The sequence below is a fragment of the Hyperolius riggenbachi genome, chromosome 6 (genome assembly GCF_040937935.1).
Source record: "Hyperolius riggenbachi isolate aHypRig1 chromosome 6, aHypRig1.pri, whole genome shotgun sequence".
Taxonomy (NCBI): Eukaryota; Metazoa; Chordata; class Amphibia; order Anura; family Hyperoliidae; genus Hyperolius; species Hyperolius riggenbachi.
Window position 1 is genome coordinate 231,321,465 of NC_090651.1, and position 21,511 is coordinate 231,342,975.

Consider the following 21,511-nt stretch of genomic DNA (forward strand, 5'->3'; position numbering starts at 1 on the left):
TAACTCCATTGTCATAGAACAAAAGACAATTCCCTCCAGGTCAATTAAATTGTTTCAAGGATTTTAGCAAACTTCACTACAGTTACATATTTATATTGATCATTATGTTTCAGCTGGTAGATGTGGGATTACATTCAGCTAGTGGTGTCTATGAAGGATCAGCCTCTAAGAAAAATATTTGTCATTCCCGTGGGATTAAGGCACCCAAAATAAATAAATGAATACATAAGAACAGGCTAAATGGGAGATAGGTGCTGGCTTACCCTCAAAAAAAAGACCCATTCTAAAAATAAACCTTCGCATGATTTTTCTGGATTTTTGAGGATGCTCAAAATATAAGCCCTACTTCAAAATATGCCCTAGTAACACTTTAAATAAGTCAATTAAAGTAGTGTCCAGACAGCTGCAGTATACATGTAAAAAAGTAGAATCAACTGGCGATACAAATAATTTTTATAGTACTTTTTAACCAAGTTGTGGGGACTTTTACAGTTGTAAAATGCTTAAAAATTATTTTAAAGAGAAATTATATGAAAATTATCTCCTAGGGGAAAACTCTGGAGAAAAAGTTAATTATGTATGGGCCATGTTGGGCCATGTTATCCAGGAAGACACTACCACAATATAGAGATATACTGTATGTTCATTACAACAATGTAAAAAGACAAAAGCCCAAAAGCAATTAACTTTTTTTCCTGACTTTTATCCTAGGTGATATTTTCACAACTTCCCAAAAAACACCGTTTAAACCACCAGCAAGCAAGAAAATGCTCAAAATTATTTTTAAGGTACTTTCACAACTGCTTTTTGGTATTTTTTTTCAATTGCAAAGTGCTGAAAGTTATTTTAAAAATAAGTTGAAAAATTATCTACTAGGAGAAAACTCCTAGTTCCTGTCTAATCTGGCCTCTCGTGAGACCACCATATGGTGGCACGGAGGTACAACAGAGCCGCTCTGCCGCTGCCATATGACATTATGTGGTCATAAAGAGGTTAAATTAACTTTTCAGCACTCTGCAATTTAAAAAGTACCAAAAAGTAGGTAAAAAGGAACCGTCAAAATGATTCTGACTATTTTTGTCCTTGCTGGTGGCTTGAAAGGCATTTTATTGATTATGTATGAAAATATCACCAAGGAGAAAACTGGCCCATATGCAATTCACGTTTTCTCCTAAGTTTACTTCTAGGAGATAATTTTTCATCTTTTGTTTGAAATAACTTTCCAGCGCTTTGCAATTGAAAAAATACCAAAAGTACAAAAGTTGGTAAAGAAGTATTGTCAAAAATATTATGAGTATTTTCTTGCTTGCTGGTGGCTTAAAATGCATTTTATTGATAAGGAGAAGGTGTTAAAATATTACCAAGGAGAAAACTCGGGAGAAAAAGTTAATTGCATATGGACTAGTGACCGTTATTCTATTCAACTTTTCTGCCAACTACGTTTTCTCCTACAAGATAGTTTTCAATCTTCTCATTAATATAGCTTTTCAGCATTTTGCAATTGAAATGGGACCAAAAAGTGAGTGAAAAAAAAATTGCTGTCAAAATTATTTTGTGTATGTTCTTGCTTACTGGTGGCTTTAAAGGCATTTTATTGATAAAGTGTAAAACTTTAACCTGGGAGAAAACTGAGGAGAAAAAGTGAATTAAATAAGGCCCTTGCTTGTATTTTTACATTGTGATAATAAACCTACAGTATACATCTACATTGTGGCACTGTTTTCCGAAAGAGGAAAGGTTCTCCTTTTTAATCTGTTGTTAATTTTTTTGTTTTTTTGTGCACCTCCACTCCACAATCGTTTTATCCACCTCTCCACTCCACAGTCGTTCTATCCACCTCTCCACTCCGTGATCGTTCTATCCACTTCTCCACTACACGATCGTTCTATACACCTCTGTCAAGAGTCTATTTTTTTAATATAGTTTTACTACATAAATAATCTCCCTGGAGAATAACCACCATTTATTCAGATCCAAACCTGAGTGTGGATGTAATAGATAGAGGAGATGCCGCCACGGAGATGGGCGGCATGGCGGCTATCTCCGCGTATCAGCCGGCGGCTTCGGCCACGCAGTTACATGTTGGTGCTCTGCCTGGTCCTTCTATTGCACATAGATTGAGGGCTACGCGCGCGCGCTCCAGGCGACAGGACCTGTATGTGAATAGAAGGAGAGTCAGCTGATCTGTCAGGTCATCTGACTCCGAAAGCTATCTCGGATTGGCTGAGTGACTGGGGCGGCGCTGCGGAGCTGCTATGTATATATAGTGGTAGTCTGTCAGTTGCTCCATGTCTGCTGTTGCAAATGCTAACGTGTGAGCGCTCAGACCTAGTCAGATCCCAAAGTGTGCTAGAACCAGCTGGAGCTGGGGATCCACACTTAGCCAGATTCTGTTGATAGCTTAAAATACTAATTCATTGTATTATCTGTTATGACCTTCTGCTTCCATTGACTATTCTCCTGCTTACTGACTCTGTACCTCTGCTTATTTGATTCATGTTGCCGACCCTGCCTGTCTTTGTACCTTATCTGTCCGTACGTTGCCTACTCTGCTTGGGCCTAGTCACTGGCAAGGGATCTGTGGCATTTCAAATGCTCCTCAGGTGAAGCCCAACTGCAGCACTGTCTGTAACACCTGCTCCTCAGGTGTCCCTTGGCTGCAGTGTAGTCTTAATCACCTGCTCCTCAGGTGATCAGCCTTAGCAGCACTATCTGTAACACCTGCTCCTCAGGTGTCCACTAGTTGCAGTAAAGTCTTAATCGCCTGCTCCTCCGGTGATGATCCTTTACAGCACAGTCAGTGGTTCCTGCTCCTCAGGTGTCCACTGGCTGCAGTATAGTCTTAATCACCTGCTCCTCAGGTGATCATCCTTGCAGCACAGTCAGTGGTCCCTGCTCCTCAGGTGTCCACTGGCTGCAGTACAGTCTGAGTCACCCGCCCCTCGGGAGAACTCCTCTTACTCATTACTGCTGCACCAAACACTATATCACATTGGTTGTCTGGATTCTGCAGATCACCACATAATCAGGTATAGCATCTGTATTATTGGTGATACTGCACATCACCAATAATCCGAAAATCTGTTTTGCTGACACCAATCATTACAGTGGATAGGCTAGATGTTATCACTGCAAGCTAGAAAAGGGGTTTCCTACAGAGGCAATAGAGGTTTGTGAGTATGTTTTTTTTTTTTTTTTTTTCAAAGTGGTTTTTTTGTTGCTTGGTTTATTGTACATACTGCACTTTAGCTCAGTAGGGTCTCATGGAGGACCATTCACTGTTCCTGTATTTGTCATTTCTGACTTCCCCTTATCCTATTCTTAGGCACAAAACAATCACTGCAGAAAAACAGAGGATTGTAGATGGGAATGCTGTTTACTTTTTTTTTTTTCAGTCAACCACACAAGGGAAATGGGAATTTAAGGCTGTTTAAAACTATGAGAAGATGCAAGAAGGCACGATTTGAACAATTTGATCTCTAGGGACAATCATAGCTGGTTTAATGATATTAAGAAGATATTATGATATTATGAAGAAAACATATGCTGAGCATATAACACGCCCCTTTCACCTGGCAACACTGGAGGAACTATATGCACAAGCACCCACGGTAACCCTGGAGACACTCCCTTCTCCCCACTCTGCAAGGAGCCCGGCTGCCTCCTGGAAGTGTTTGACTCACCGCTGGTTCAAGTAGGAGGTGAGGTCAAGGCATGGGTAAAGCTAAAAACACTCACAAGAGAGTCACAGGAGCTCACAGAAGAGTCCTGGCTGTTACTTGTACAAATATCAATAAGTGTCCAAACAGGTTCTAATCTTTCTCAACTTCATCTAAGATTGTAAAAAAAAAATTGATCAAAGTGTCACTATTTAAACCATAGCAACAAAAATCCAACACTAAACATAAATATGCCTTTTAAAACAGAAGGTATTTGCAATTATTCAAGTTTATGTGAGAAAGTGGTAAAGGTGTGTGAGGCACCCCTCTGTAGTAACTGTGTGATGTGCCTTGGCAAGGCCCGGCAGCACTCCTGGCTAACTTGATGCTTGAAAGAAAGATGCCGGCACCATCAGATATCTTCTTATGCTCTTTTATTCATCCAAAAACAGCGTAGCCATCATGGCAACGTTTCAGAGAACACTTCTCCTTTGTCAAGCTAAGCCACGTAGTAATACACTTAATATACATTTTTTCACGCTTTATATATAGGACATGGTAGGTAATCCACCAATAACATGGGAGATTGGTGTTTAACCAATCCCTCAGGTCCGCTGCTAGTCGGACCTGATGGGAAACTGCATAGCTTTAAGCCTATTGGGCGCTGATAGGGGAACCCGCCTCTCCGCTCTTTTAAATCTATTGGTCGCCGCCACGAGCCACCGCTAACCATGCCGCGCCTCCTCCTGCGTGTACCGCCCACCATCTCCGCGAACAGCGGACCTGATGGGGAACATCGCAGGGTGACGTGGGCGGGAACAGCATCATACGCTTGTCCACGCCCCGCCAGAGTTGCAGCCAATGATGTAGGCGCCGTCGACCATCGGCACCTCGCATCACCCATGATGTAAACAAAGCGGCAGAGCGTGCGGCGGACTATACAAGTCAAGGCGATCATATACTTTGTTACACAGACACGACACTAGCAGGAAGCCATAAATAGAGGAAGCTGGGAAGGGAAGAGAAATAAGGAACAACAGGGGAACACATACTATAAATAAATACCATAGTAGCGTAGATTGTCATGTCATACAGATGGATAAAATTGCAATTATAAGTGCAGCAGCCCAAGGGGAGGTACCTACAGAAACGGCAACAGATCTAACTCACGGTTTAAACCCCGTGGTTCCATGGTATCGAGTTTTTTTATCCAAAAAGCCTCACGCCATAATAACTTCTTGATCCTGTCACCACCTCTTCTAGGGGGTGAAACTTGCTCCAGAATCATGAATCTAAGTTGAGATACATTATGTCTAGCTAGAGAAAAATGATAAGGGACTGCCTGATCAATTAAACTTTCCCGTATTGCGTGTTTGTGGGATGAAAGTCTCACTTTCATTTTCTTAGTGGTCTGGCCAATGTACAGAAGGCCACAGGGGCATTTAAGTGCATATACTACATACATTGAGTCACATGTGTGACATCCTTTAATCTTAAATTTAGTGCCCCTATGGGGATGTATAATTTCATCGCCTTTAATGACCGAACTGCAGTGAACGCAGTTCAAGCAAGGGAAGGTACCTTGTCGGGTAGAAACTGATTTAGAGGGCGGATTTGTATCTGCATGTACCAATCGGTCCCTAAAATTTGGTGCTCTACGATAAGAGAACAGGGGAGGATTCACAAAATGTTCTATGTCTGGAAAGCTGTCGGACAAATAGTGAGAATGTTTCCTAATAATTTTAGATACATTATTACTGGCTGTAGAGTATCTCGATACAAAGGGTATCCTATTTGACATCTGTCTATTATTTATTTGTCTGCCGCCATTGCTCAGGCACCTCCCATGGGCTGCCTGCACAACATCAGGGGGATAACCCCTCTGTGTGAACTTTAAATGCATCTGGTCCATTCTCTCTTTCCTCACTGTCTCATCCTCTACAATTGTCTGCACCCTCTGAAACTGACTAACTGGAACCGACCTCTTGGTGGCCCACGGGTGGAAACTCCCAAAATGCAACAGGGAGTTTACATCCGTGGGCTTAACAAAAAGGTCGGTGGTCAAACGGCCATCCTGTCTGATGACCATGGTATCAAGGAAGCTGATCCTCTCTCTAGAGCTGTGGATAGTAAGTCTAATGTCGTGGCATTGGTCCATTAGTTCCGAGACAAAAGAGTCTAGGGTCGAATGTGGTCCCGCCCACACGCAAAAAACATCATCTATATATCTTAACCACTGTAGGGCATGTTTTTTCAACAAAGTGCTGGTATATACATACATCTGTTCATATGAGCCCATGTAAATGTTTGCGTAGGACGGGGCCACATTCGACCCCATAGCAGTGCCCCTCAATTGCATATAAAAAGTATCTTCAAATCGGAAGTAATTATACTGTAGGACAATCTCCAATAATCTACACACAAAATCAACCTGTTCCCTAGAGTAATCAGAAGCGACCTCCAAAATATGTCGGACAGCCTCCACACCCCCATCATGTGGGATGGAGGTGTAGAGGCTCTCAACATCCATAGTAACCAACCAACAATCATCCGGAATACACTGTACATTACGAATCACTTTCAAGAACATAGGAGTGTCACGTAAGTAAGACTTCTGTGATATCACATAGTGTCGTAAAATCCTATCCAGATATTTAGCAATGGGGGCAAACACTGATTCTACCCCCGCCACTATAGGTCTACCTGGGGGGTTATCAAGTCTCTTATGGATCTTTGGACAGACATACATTACCGGGGTAATGGGATGGTCCTGAATGAGATAACTAGCAAGTTTCTCATCAATAATGGACTGTTCCACAGCCCGTGAGACTGTCTCAGCTATTTTAGTCTGTATTTCCTGTAAAGGGTCACATAAGAGGACCCGATAGGTGGTCTGATCTGTAAGCTGTCTTAATATCTCTCCACGGTACATTGTAGTGTCCATGACAACAATAGCCCCGCCCTTGTCGGCAGGTTTTATAGTTATGGCCGGATTTGCAGCTAATTGTTGGATAGCTAAGTTCTCAGCTTGTGTAATGTTTCTCTGTATCTTCAATCCAGTGAGTCTATTGCTACGCATTAGATTGTCCATATCATCCTGGACCTTTTTAATAAAGATGTCTATGATTTGACAAGAGGGTGGCTGGAACTTGCTTTTAACCCTCAGGCCAGACTCACTCAATGATAGCTTTTCTGTCTCACTTGGCAAGGAAATTGCCGAAGGAAATTCTCTTGGGATGGAGAAATAATATTTAAGTTTAATAGAGCGAAAGAATCTCTGCAAATCAATGTCTAATTCCAGAGGTTCAGGGAAATGTACCGGAGCAAATGAAAGTCCATGATTGAGTGCAGACAACTGTGAGGCAGTGAGGACAGTAGAGGAAATATTGATCACTATGTTTTCCTGTAGGGCTTGTTTTGTCGTGACCTGAGTCGCTCCCTGATGTTTCCCCCGCCTCCGCCCGCCCCTGCGCCTCCTCCTGCGCTTGACGGGTGATCTGAGAGGCCTTCCTGGGAAGAGCTTGTTAAAAAATCAGAGGAATCCTGTTGGCCTGTTCCCTGTTGTGGGCCTGGTATAGGTCCTGGCCGGGGTCTGCGTATAGGTCTGCCGGAGCGTATTGGTCTCTGCCACTGATACACATATCCGGAGCTATAGTCCTGAACATCACGTTGGTATTTATCTCTCTTTATGTTTTCAATTTGTTGTTGATGACAATCAACTGTTATAATGAGTTCAAGATCAAATTTCTCATATTCCTCCTTGGAGATCAGGGTCATCAGTTTCTCCTTCAATGTCTGGCGTTGGGTAGCCAGTTTAGGTAGCTCTTGTTGTAAGCGCTCAATGGTCAAAAGCATGGAGTCAAAGGAAGCTCTGTTCCAAATTAGGCTCCACCTGTGGCAAAAGTTTGGATCGGCAGGGAACATAATAGGGGCTACATTGGATCTCATGCCTCTTGGTATCCGTTTAGTTCTATAATATTCCGCCAGTGTCTTAGCGTGCAACTCAAATGTGACATACGTCTTAGAGATTTTGATGATTTGTTTACGGATCGCCCTTTCATCCGCCATACTGAGGTAAGCTACCTCAGTTGATACTTGTGAGATGATTCTGGATGCCTCCTCAGGTGTATAGGAGAGAATCAGGGCCTCCATATCAGCGTCCTCCACGTCTAAGCCAGAGGGTGCACTCGCTGTGTGCTGTGACATCATAACTGGTAAAGGTGTGTGAGGCACCCCTCTGTAGTAACTGTGTGATGTGCCTTGGCAAGGCCCGGCAGCACTCCTGGCTAACTTGATGCTTGAAAGAAAGATGCCGGCACCATCAGATATCTTCTTATGCTCTTTTATTCATCCAAAAACAGCGTAGCCATCATAGCAACGTTTCAGAGAACACTTCTCCTTTGTCAAGCTAAGCCACGTAGTAATACACTTAATATACATTTTTTCACGCTTTATATATAGGACATGGTAGGTAATCCACCAATAACATGGGAGATTGGTGTTTAACCAATCCCTCAGGTCCGCTGCTAGTCGGACCTGATGGGAAACTGCATAGCTTTAAGCCTATTGGGCGCTGATAGGGGAACCCGCCTCTCCGCTCTTTTAAATCTATTGGTCGCCGCCACGAGCCACCGCTAACCATGCCGCGCCTCCTCCTGCGTGTACCGCCCACCATCTCCGCGAACAGCGGACCTGATGGGGAACATCGCAGGGTGACGTGGGCGGGAACAGCGTCATACGCTTGTCCACGCCCCGCCAGAGTTGCAGCCAATGATGTAGGCGCCGTCGACCATCGGCACCTCGCATCACCCATGATGTAAACAAAGCGGCAGAGCGTGCGGCGGACTATACAAGTCAAGGCGATCATATACTTTGTTACACAGACACGACACTAGCAGGAAGCCATAAATAGAGGAAGCTGGGAAGGGAAGAGAAATAAGGAACAACAGGGGAACACATACTATAAATAAATACCATAGTAGCGTAGATTGTCATGTCATACAGATGGATAAAATTGCAATTATAAGTGCAGCAGCCCAAGGGGAGGTACCTACAGAAACGGCAACAGATCTAACTCACGGTTTAAACCCCGTGGTTCCATGGTATCGAGTTTTTTTATCCAAAAAGCCTCACGCCATAATAACTTCTTGATCCTGTCACCACCTCTTCTAGGGGGTGAAACTTGCTCCAGAATCATGAATCTAAGTTGAGATACATTATGTCTAGCTAGAGAAAAATGATAAGGGACTGCCTGATCAATTAAACTTTCCCGTATTGCGTGTTTGTGGGATGAAAGTCTCACTTTCATCCCACAAACACGCAATACGGGAAAGTTTAATTGATCAGGCAGTCCCTTATCATTTTTCTCTAGCTAGACATAATGTATCTCAACTTAGATTCATGATTCTGGAGCAAGTTTCACCCCCTAGAAGAGGTGGTGACAGGATCAAGAAGTTATTATGGCGTGAGGCTTTTTGGATAAAAAAACTCGATACCATGGAACCACGGGGTTTAAACCGTGAGTTAGATCTGTTGCCGTTTCTGTAGGTACCTCCCCTTGGGCTGCTGCACTTATAATTGCAATTTTATCCATCTGTATGACATGACAATCTACGCTACTATGGTATTTATTTATAGTATGTGTTCCCCTGTTGTTCCTTATTTCTCTTCCCTTCCCAGCTTCCTCTATTTATGGCTTCCTGCTAGTGTCGTGTCTGTGTAACAAAGTATATGATCGCCTTGACTTGTATAGTCCGCCGCACGCTCTGCCGCTTTGTTTACATCATGGGTGATGCGAGGTGCCGATGGTCGACGGCGCCTACATCATTGGCTGCAACTCTGGCGGGGCGTGGACAAGCGTATGACGCTGTTCCCGCCCACGTCACCCTGCGATGTTCCCCATCAGGTCCGCTGTTCGCGGAGATGGTGGGCGGTACACGCAGGAGGAGGCGCGGCATGGTTAGCGGTGGCTCGTGGCGGCGACCAATAGATTTAAAAGAGCGGAGAGGCGGGTTCCCCTATCAGCGCCCAATAGGCTTAAAGCTATGCAGTTTCCCATCAGGTCCGACTAGCAGCGGACCTGAGGGATTGGTTAAACACCAATCTCCCATGTTATTGGTGGATTACCTACCATGTCCTATATATAAAGCGTGAAAAAATGTATATTAAGTGTATTACTACGTGGCTTAGCTTGACAAAGGAGAAGTGTTCTCTGAAACGTTGCTATGATGGCTACGCTGTTTTTGGATGAATAAAAGAGCATAAGAAGATATCTGATGGTGCCGGCATCTTTCTTTCAAGCATCAAGTTAGCCAGGAGTGCTGCCGGGCCTTGCCAAGGCACATCACACAGTTACTACAGAGGGGTGCCTCACACACCTTTACCAGTTATGATGTCACAGCACACAGCGAGTGCACCCTCTGGCTTAGACGTGGAGGACGCTGATATGGAGGCCCTGATTCTCTCCTATACACCTGAGGAGGCATCCAGAATCATCTCACAAGTATCAACTGAGGTAGCTTACCTCAGTATGGCGGATGAAAGGGCGATCCGTAAACAAATCATCAAAATCTCTAAGACGTATGTCACATTTGAGTTGCACGCTAAGACACTGGCGGAATATTATAGAACTAAACGGATACCAAGAGGCATGAGATCCAATGTAGCCCCTATTATGTTCCCTGCCGATCCAAACTTTTGCCACAGGTGGAGCCTAATTTGGAGCAGAGCTTCCTTTGACTCCATGCTTTTGACCATTGAGCGCTTACAACAAGAGCTACCTAAACTGGCTACCCAACGCCAGACATTGAAGGAGAAACTGATGACCCTGATCTCCAAGGAGGAATATGAGAAATTTGATCTTGAACTCATTATAACAGTTGATTGTCATCAACAACAAATTGAAAACATAAAGAGAGATAAATACCAACGTGATGTTCAGGACTATAGCTCCGGATATGTGTATCAGTGGCAGAGACCAATACGCTCCGGCAGACCTATACGCAGACCCCGGCCAGGACCTATACCAGGCCCACAACAGGGAACAGGCCAACAGGATTCCTCTGATTTTTTAACAAGCTCTTCCCAGGAAGGCCTCTCAGATCACCCGTCAAGCGCAGGAGGAGGCGCAGGGGCGGGCGGAGGCGGGGGAAACATCAGGGAGCGACTCAGGTCACGACAAAACAAGCCCTACAGGAAAACATAGTGATCAATATTTCCTCTACTGTCCTCACTGCCTCGCAGTTGTCTGCACTCAATCATGGACTTTCATTTGCTCCGGTACATTTCCCTGAACCTCTGGAATTAGACATTGATTTGCAGAGATTCTTTCGCTCTATTAAACTTAAATATTATTTCTCCATCCCAAGAGAATTTCCTTCGGCAATTTCCTTGCCAAGTGAGACAGAAAAGCTATCATTGAGTGAGTCTGGCCTGAGGGTTAAAAGCAAGTTCCAGCCACCCTCTTGTCAAATCATAGACATCTTTATTAAAAAGGTCCAGGATGATATGGACAATCTAATGCGTAGCAATAGACTCACTGGATTGAAGATACAGAGAAACATTACACAAGCTGAGAACTTAGCTATCCAACAATTAGCTGCAAATCCGGCCATAACTATAAAACCTGCCGACAAGGGCGGGGCTATTGTTGTCATGGACACTACAATGTACCGTGGAGAGATATTAAGACAGCTTACAGATCAGACCACCTATCGGGTCCTCTTATGTGACCCTTTACAGGAAATACAGACTAAAATAGCTGAGACAGTCTCACGGGCTGTGGAACAGTCCATTATTGATGAGAAACTTGCTAGTTATCTCATTCAGGACCATCCCACTACCCCGGTAATGTATGTCTGTCCAAAGATCCATAAGAGACTTGATAACCCCCCAGGTAGACCTATAGTGGCGGGGGTAGAATCAGTGTTTGCCCCCATTGCTAAATATCTGGATAGGATTTTACGACACTATGTGATATCACAGAAGTCTTACTTACGTGACACTCCTATGTTCTTGAAAGTGATTCGTAATGTACAGTGTATTCCGGATGATTGTTGGTTGGTTACTATGGATGTTGAGAGCCTCTACACCTCCATCCCACATGATGGGGGTGTGGAGGCTGTCCGACATATTTTGGAGGTCGCTTCTGATTACTCTAGGGAACAGGTTGATTTTGTGTGTAGATTATTGGAGATTGTCCTACAGTATAATTACTTCCGATTTGAAGATACTTTTTATATGCAATTGAGGGGCACTGCTATGGGGTCGAATGTGGCCCCGTCCTACGCAAACATTTACATGGGCTCATATGAACAGATGTATGTATATACCAGCACTTTGTTGAAAAAACATGCCCTACAGTGGTTAAGATATATAGATGATGTTTTTTGCGTGTGGGCGGGACCACATTCGACCCTAGACTCTTTTGTCTCGGAACTAATGGACCAATGCCACGACATTAGACTTACTATCCACAGCTCTAGAGAGAGGATCAGCTTCCTTGATACCATGGTCATCAGACAGGATGGCCGTTTGACCACCGACCTTTTTGTTAAGCCCACGGATGTAAACTCCCTGTTGCATTTTGGGAGTTTCCACCCGTGGGCCACCAAGAGGTCGGTTCCAGTTAGTCAGTTTCAGAGGGTGCAGACAATTGTAGAGGATGAGACAGTGAGGAAAGAGAGAATGGACCAGATGCATTTAAAGTTCACACAGAGGGGTTATCCCCCTGATGTTGTGCAGGCAGCCCATGGGAGGTGCCTGAGCAATGGCGGCAGACAAAGAAATAATAGACAGATGTCAAATAGGATACCCTTTGTATCGAGATACTCTACAGCCAGTAATAATGTATCTAAAATTATTAGGAAACATTCTCACTATTTGTCCGACAGCTTTCCAGACATAGAACATTTTGTGAATCCTCCCCTGTTCTCTTATCGTAGAGCACCAAATTTTAGGGACCGATTGGTACATGCAGATACAAATCCGCCCTCTAAATCAGTTTCTACCCGACAAGGTACCTTCCCTTGCTTGAACTGCGTTCACTGCAGTTCGGTCATTAAAGGCGATGAAATTATACATCCCCATAGGGGCACTAAATTTAAGATTAAAGGATGTCACACGTGTGACTCAATGTATGTAGTATATGCACTTAAATGCCCCTGTGGCCTTCTGTACATTGGCCAGACCACTAAGAAAATGAAAGTGAGACTTTCATCCCACAAACACGCAATACGGGAAAGTTTAATTGATCAGGCAGTCCCTTATCATTTTTCTCTAGCTAGACATAATGTATCTCAACTTAGATTCATGATTCTGGAGCAAGTTTCACCCCCTAGAAGAGGTGGTGACAGGATCAAGAAGTTATTATGGCGTGAGGCTTTTTGGATAAAAAAACTCGATACCATGGAACCACGGGGTTTAAACCGTGAGTTAGATCTGTTGCCGTTTCTGTAGGTACCTCCCCTTGGGCTGCTGCACTTATAATTGCAATTTTATCCATCTGTATGACATGACGATCTACGCTACTATGGTATTTATTTATAGTATGTGTTCCCCTGTTGTTCCTTATTTCTCTTCCCTTCCCAGCTTCCTCTATTTATGGCTTCCTGCTAGTGTCGTGTCTGTGTAACAAAGTATATGATCGCCTTGACTTGTATAGTCCACCGCACGCTCTGCCGCTTTGTTTACATCATGGGTGATGCGAGGTGCCGATGGTCGACGGCACCTACATCATTGGCTGCAACTCTGGCGGGGCGTGGACAAGCGTATGACGCTGTTCCCGCCCACGTCACCCTGCGATGTTCCCCATCAGGTCCGCTGTTCGCGGAGATGGTGGGCGGTACACGCAGGAGGAGGCGCGGCATGGTTAGCGGTGGCTCGTGGCGGCGACCAATAGATTTAAAAGAGCGGAGAGGCGGGTTCCCCTATCAGCGCCCAATAGGCTTAAAGCTATGCAGTTTCCCATCAGGTCCGACTAGCAGCGGACCTGAGGGATTGGTTAAACACCAATCTCCCATGTTATTGGTGGATTACCTACCATGTCCTATATATAAAGCGTGAAAAAATGTATATTAAGTGTATTACTACGTGGCTTAGCTTGACAAAGGAGAAGTGTTCTCTGAAACGTTGCTATGATGGCTACGCTGTTTTTGGATGAATAAAAGAGCATAAGAAGATATCTGATGGTGCTGGCATCTTTCTTTCAAGTTTATGTGAGAAAGAAAATTATCCCATAATGCATCACTACTGAATATGCAAATCATTCTTTATGTCCCTAAATGCCAGACACAAATCCAGAACCAGTGAAGGGCGAAGAACCCCTATCAACTTTTAATTTTAAAATCAATGAGAATCAATGTAAAAAAAATCAGCCAGATACTTATCTAAGGAGAGGGAAGGCTCTGAGTCCTGTAGTCCCTTCCTTTCTCTCCAGGTCCCCTCCATTAAGCGCTGGCTCCCCCATTTGAATTCCCCACTGCGGGGCACTCCGAATTCTTCCATACTGCAGAGGTGCGAGTGTGTGAGAGAGGGCGGGGCGCTCGCATGTGCGCAGTATAGAACAGCCCGTCTTCAGGAACACTCAGACTCCTGAACACTTCTGAAGCCTCCTCGGTGGCAGACAGAGCAGTATGTGACCAAATTGGTTAAATACTGCTACCAGGGACCCAAAACCTTCCCTCTCTGGCTGATATTTTTTTTTTTAATATTGATTCCCAGTGACTTTAACCACTTAAGGACCATGGGCTTAAACCCCCCTAGTGACCAGGCCATTTTTCACTAATTACGCCACTGCAGCATTAAGGGCTCGCTGCAGGGCCTCACAACTCAGCACACAGGTGATTCCTCCCCCCCCCCCTTTTTCTGCTCACCAACAGAGCTCTCTGTTAGTGGGCGTCGATCCCTACTGGGATGTTTATTTTTTATACAAATATTTATTGTATTTATTTTTAAATAAATGTTGCTATTTTTTTATTATTATTATTATTATTAATATTATTATTACTCTCCCTCCCTCCCCCTGCCAGCCAATGACGACAATCAGCTGTCATAGGCTTAAGCCTGTGAGAGCCGATTGCTCTCCTGTCTCCCAAGGGGACAGCCGTGTCACATTGCTGTCCCAGTACAGTGCTGCTGTAGATCGCAGCGCTGTACTGTGTAAATAGACGTCAGTTTTGCTGTCTAACAGTCTCATAGCGGTGATCGCCGATGGGAGACTGATGGCGGAGCGGAGGTCCGTCATCTAAGCAGAGATGCGCACGCATCGGCTTGTGGCGTGATCTCCTGCAAATCCCCTCCCCAGGACTTTACGCCGATCGACGTTAGGCGGTCCTGGGGCTGGTGCCACGTCCATCGGCGTAACGCGGTCGCCAAGTAGTTAAAGAGCCATATTATTGATTATTATTGCTCTTTGAGGTAGGCAGGGTGTGACGGCTAAGTAATACAGGGCTACCAGATAGCTAAAGGTGAGCTGACCCAAAACCATTAGGATATTAATTATTAAACTCACGGAAAGCTGAAAAATTGCAACTACCTGTTTTGAGAATGAAGATTTATATTTTTTAGCAAAAGCGCTTTTTGTCCCATTCGAGCCGCTTAAAATATCTTAGTGGTTCTGGGTCACCATGTGCTATCTGGGTAATACTCGGTACAAATCCAATAAAAAGTATAGTTGGAACTATATACGAGATTACTAGCTGGATAAAATATTAAAATAAATGATGAAGTGCCTATGCTCTTAGTAAGCATTCATTACTTCTAACTTATGCTTCTAAGATGAAAAGATGGAGAGCCCCTTGAAGAAAACACATTTGATTATTCCTGTTAGAGAAGATACAAGACAACTTTGCCGCTAGCTTAAACAAACAGGCTGAGCAGTGTCCGTGTAAAGTTTTGCCATCACCACACAGGTCTCAGAATAGAGACTGTCGCTTTCAATCACTACTTAAGAAAATGAATGATGGAGGCAGAAGGGAGGGATAAAACCACCTTGAAATTAATCACAGTAGTTCGCGCAAGGAGAGTATGACAAGTATTATTCCAAAGATGAATTTCTGCATGATCTTCCAGAAGATACTTAAGAGAAATTTGAATTACAAAAAAGTCACAATAAAGTAATTAGATTAGCAAGTGCCAAGGTGTATTAGCACAATCATTTGTATGAATTCTAATGTTTACCTCCTTGCTGATGTTTGATATTAAATGGTAATAATCGAGGACTCCAGCCTTGCGTTACTAATCAGCACCCTAACAACAAAAGTCCTTACCCAGCTTGCCAGTTGGAATAATAGACAGACTGTTCATTGTTTATTTATAACAGCAAATATTCAGAATTTAACTGTGGCTCTTTAGTTGAACAATGGCTACGTTCCTTCCTGGAGAGGGTGGTTGTGCCAAGCTGATGCCATTTTGTACAGTGGCAAAGCATTTTGGTTTGTCTCAGCTGAATGACTGCGCTCCTCCACTGCTCATCTCTTTGTTCTGCTAACTAAACAGGGACAAAGAAATATGGATCGGTGCAATTTGGCACCATAATCTAGACACTGTGGTAGTTAGGTATACACAATGCTATTCCATATTTGTGCCAGTCACATTAGTATTGGCATGATATATAGTAGTGAGAGAAGGGCTATTATTTTAAAAGTTAGGAATGGAGATCCTTTGATTTGTAACTCCACTTCCACAATAAGAGAAAAAATATATATTTTCCCCAGGCCACCTAAGTACATTGTAGGAATGTGAACAAACTGTTACACTGAGATACCTGCTGTGATCTGGTTCTGACAATGCAATGCATGGGAATATCTTTTTTAGCAAGAAGTGATGACTGGTAGTGATTAGTATGCACAATATAAGTAAATACAGTATCCCCAGCAGCCTTGCCAATCTGGCCCCAGCATTTTCAGAGACGTGCATTTTCCTTTCCTCCATAATGAAGAGGTCAGTGACACGCAGTCGCAGATATGAAAAATATTGCATCCTCTCTTAAAGGATACCCGAGGTGACATGTGACATGATGAGATAGACAGTGCCAAGCACACAAATTACTATGCTGTGTTCCTTTTTTCTTTCTCTGCCTGAAAAAGTTAAACATCAGGTATGCAAGTGACAGTTTTTATCTGGATCAGGACTGGGTCAGATTATAGTAAAAGCCAAATTTTGTGGCTTTCCTGGCATGTGCAGCACCCTTCTTGATAAGTAATGAACATAAAAAGCTACCTTCTTCTGGCATCCTCACTAGTTCATGTGCATTCTTTTCTTCCATATGCAGCAACCCCTTTTCCATGCCACTCAAGACCCATGCCGTTCTAGTCTTTCCAGAAATACAGCCCTGGTCATTCATTCCAGCGCAGGAGATTTGGGCGCAGCCAGCACCACCATAGGCCGTAATAGGAATTCCGGTTATAGCGGCACACAGTGAGTAACTTCAGCGCTGTCAGAAGACGGAGCTAAAGTTACTTATAAAACACTATAATTCGCCCTCCAGCAACTGCATCCATGGCGGCCTGGAGGGGGAATAGTATTTAACGTCGCATGAATTGTAGTTACACCACTGTGGGATTTTTTTCTTCCTCAGATGGAAATGTTGCTGCAGTATCCCATGGGTTTTGCTTTGTCTTCCTATGGATTAAAATAATTGTTATGTGAGGCAGAAATAGATGGGCGTGCATTTTTATGCATATGCTTTTATAACTACGTAGGTGCCATTTCTCAAGATGGAAAACTGCCGCTTTTATTTATTTTTATTCCATTTTTTCTCTTCTGGGCGTTTTTTCTCTTTACATACAGCGGGTTTTCTCTCGCCAAGCACATCCAATACACTTGAATAATCCCTTTTAGAAAGAGATATCTATTATGTGTGCGCCATGCATCCGCGGCCTTTGCATTTACAAGTGTAATTCTGCATGTAAATGCAATCCCCAGTACATGAGTGTGAAGTGCACGCTTATTTCATCCCTTATCTCCGACACAAGTCATCTAATAATAAGCTCTGTGATAAGTGGAGATCAGCGACAAATAGATGAGTTTACAACATAATGCGATGACTTACAAATGCCGCCCGCCTGACATTTCAGGGATCAGCAATATTTTTTTGTTCTTTTTGCCAGATGAGTTTAGTCAATTTGTTATAGGTGACAGAAACTAAGGAGAGCAATATGGAGGGACTGCCGCCTGCACGCCACGGACAATATCAGATAAGCCGGGAATAATGTTCTTTCTTTTGTGGCAGTCACGGTGAAATATTCAGATGGGGAGCATTTTAAATTGCCATGGATTTTTCAGAAATATGAGAGTAATACATTCAATTCTGCTCATACTAACCCTCTTGTATGAAATTATTGGAGAGGAGTGTCTTTATTACCATAGCAACACCAGTTTTGCTCTTTTCTTCCATTTTTGTTTATATTTGTAAGAGGTAATCTAGCTTAAAGCGGATCCGAGATAAAAAAAACTATAACTAAATTAAACTAAAACAAGTAACTTGTCTATAGAAATGTCCCGAACGGTTCGCCGGTGAACTTCCGGTGGTTCACGTTCGCCATGTAAGGCGAACTTTCCCGAAAGTTCGGTTTGCCCCATAGTGCACCATTAGGGTCAACTTTGACCCTCTACATCACAGTCAGCAGGCACATTGTAGCCAATCAGGCTAAATTCCCTCGTGGAGCCACTCTCCCCCTTATAAAAGGCTCTGCCAGCCATTAAACTCACTCGTGTGCCTGCAGTAATAAGTGAAGGGACAGCTGCATCAGACTCTCTCATAGGGAAAGATTAGTTAGGCTGTTGTAGGCTTGTTAGCTTGCTCCTTGCTGATTTCTTATTGCTAAAATAGCACCCCACAACAGCTCTTTTGAGAGCTAATCTTGTTCTTGTGATCTATTTTTTTTTCTGTGTGTCCCACTGACACTTTTGTTGCATAGACAGCCTTGCTAATTCATACTGCCAGGCCCAGTACATTCAGTGACTACCTGTGTGACAGGTGCACATTGTAATACCCAGTACTGCATATACCTACCTGTTGTGTTCAGTGCACCCACCTCATCACTTCATACACCTACCTGTTATGTTTAGTGAACCCACCTCATCACTGCATATGCTTATCTGTTATATTCATTGAACCCACCTCATCACTGCATATACCTACCTGTTGTATTCAGTGAACCCACATCATCACTGCATATACCTAGCTGTTGTGTTTAGTGAACCCACCTCATCACTGCATATACCTACCTGTTGTGTTCAGTGAACCCACCTCATCACTGCATATACTTATCTGTTTTGTTTAGTGAACCCACCTCATCACTGCATATACCTACCTTTTGTATTCAGTGAACCCACCTCATCATTGCATATACCTAGTAGTGATGTCGCGAACCTCCGATTTTCGGTTCGCGAACGTTGTTCGCGAACTTCCACGGAAGGTTCGGTTCGCGGAAAAGTTCGCGAACCGCAATAGACTTCAATGGGGAGGCGAACTTTGAAAAACAGAACAAATTATGCTGGCCACAAAAGTGATGGAAAACATGTTTCAAGGGGTCTAACACCTGGAGGGGGGCATGGCGGAGTGGGATACATGCCCAAAGTCGCGGGGAAAAATCTGGATTTGACGCAAAGCAGCGTTTTAAGGGCCGAAATCACATTGAATGCTAAATTGTAGGCCTAAAGTGCTTTCAAACATCTTGCATGTGTATACATCAATCAGGGAGTGTAGCTGTGCAGTGAGCTGGGTTCACTGAACAATAAAGGTAGTTATATGCAGTGAGGTGGGTTCACTGAACAGTAACAATAACAATAACAATAATATTTATATAGCGCTTTTCTCCCTGGGGACTCAAAGCGCTGTGACCCTGCATTATGCAGTCTCAAAGGCTCGGGAAAAGAGGTGAGTTTTTAGCCTTTTTTTAAAGCTGTCCAGAGAAGGAGCCTCTCGTACTGATTGTGGAAGTGAGTTCCATAGAGTAGGGGCTGCGTAGGAAAAGGCCCGAGCACCAAATGTTAAGTGTATCCTGGGAATAACCAGCTTCATCTTGTTGGCAGAGCGGAGGGTGCGTGAAGGGGCATAAAGTTCCAATAGATCCGCTATGTATTTGGGTCCCATGTGGTGTAGAGCCTTGAATGTCAGCAGGCAGATCTTAAAATTGATTCTCCATTTTACTGGCAACCAGTGAAGAGTTTGCAGTACTGGGGTGATGTGTGAGCTGCGGGGGGCATTGTAAAGGTAGTTATATGCAGTGAGCTGGGTTCACTCAACACAACAGGTAGTTAGATGCAGTGAGCTGGGTTCACTGAACAATAAAGGTAGTTAGATGCAGTGAGGTGGGTTCACTGAACAGCAAAGGTAGTAGATGCAGTGAGGTGGGTTCACTGAACAGTAAAGGTAGTTAGATGCAGTGAGGTGGGTTCACTCAACACAACAGGTAGTTATATGCAGTGAGGTGGGTTCACTCAACCCAAAAGGTAGTTAGATGCAGTGAGCTGGGTTCACTGAACAATAAAGGTAGTTAGATGCAGTGAGGTGGGTTCACTGAACAGTAAAGGTAGTTAGATGCAGTGAGGTGGGTTCACTGAACAGTAAAGGTAGTTAGATGCAGTGAGGTGGGTTCACTCAACACAACAGGTGGTTATATGCAGTGAGGTGGGTTCACTGAACAATAAAGGTAGTTATATGCAGTGAGGTGGGTTCACTGAACAGCAAAGGTAGTTAGATGCAGTGAGGTGGGTTCACTCAACACAACAGGTAGTTATTGTAACGATTTGTGTCAGCAAATAACAGAATTCTGATTATAGGTGATGTGCAGTATCACCTATAATGCAGATGTATACCTGATTATATGGTGATCTGCAGAATCACCTATAATGCTGGTATATCAGAAGCTGTAGTGACAACAATATATAGTGATTTGGTGCAACAGTAGTACTGATAGGTTTGTTTGTTTTTGTTATACTTTTTTTTATTGATTTCCATCTTATCAATAAAAGTGTCATACAAGCTTTTAACATGGGTAGAAAAGTAATAAAACATGTTTCCAACAAATGTCATGATAACAACATATATAACATTAAGAGTGACAGTGATGCTTTGTAGTATCAACGAAAAGGGATCAGATCAAGCTTGAAATAGTTTGTTTAGATGATCTCAGGAAGGAAACACCCATCAAACAGATAGCAAAAAGGTCCAGTATGATTGGGAATGTATCCTTGGTGTCGGTGAGTTTTAAATGCTGTTCCCAACCTGGATACTGTTAGCAGGTACTAAATCTGATGTCTATAAAACACTTAACCTGTTGAAAAGGAACCATATTTTATTCTACTTTATCGAAGATTATATCAGTCCCTATAAGAGGGAAGTAAGCTATTACAGCTAATAGAGAAATTGTAGGAGAAAGCACATGAGGGATGTGAAGGGAAACCAGATGGGGTAGAGAAAACATGGCAGTGCTTCTTGCGGCCAGGGTTATAGAAGAGAGGAAAAGATAGAAAAAAGAAGGAAGAAAAGAAGGGTTGTCCGGTGCCTTTGGTTTAGGATTAGGGCCCAATGTTGTTCTATGGTATGATTAGATAAGATAATACCTCTCTGGTGTCATGAGATCTCTTTGGATCCAAAAATAGACCTGCAACTGTAACTTTAAGGGGGTTGATAGATTGGGAATGCGTAAGGCCATGAGTCCCAGATTTTATGAAAATTATTTTCTGTATCTCTCAGGGAAGCTGTCAATTGTTCCATTGATCTAGTCCAATTGACTTTAAGGATTACCTCAGAGATGTCCGGTGGGGCTATTTTCTTCCAGGAGGAGGCTATGGCCAACCTAGTTGCTGTTGTTATATGGGTAATTAGGCGATTTGTGTGTTTGTTT

At 43.4% G+C, this 21,511-nt stretch overlaps 1 long non-coding RNA gene across 2 annotated transcripts in view; it reads left to right on the forward strand.

Annotated features, from left to right (window-relative positions):
- The first annotated feature begins 3,624 nt into the window (after positions 1-3,624).
- The window catches only part of LOC137522677 (uncharacterized), a 29,045-nt gene continuing 11,158 nt past the window's right edge, over positions 3,625-21,511 (forward strand). Inside the window, exon 1 of one of the 2 annotated variants that reach the window (XR_011022399.1) lies at positions 3,625-3,701. This is a non-coding gene — a long non-coding RNA (uncharacterized lncRNA). Of the gene's footprint in view, positions 3,719-21,511 lie in introns of both variants that reach the window. The other variant, XR_011022400.1, reaches the window with a different exon arrangement.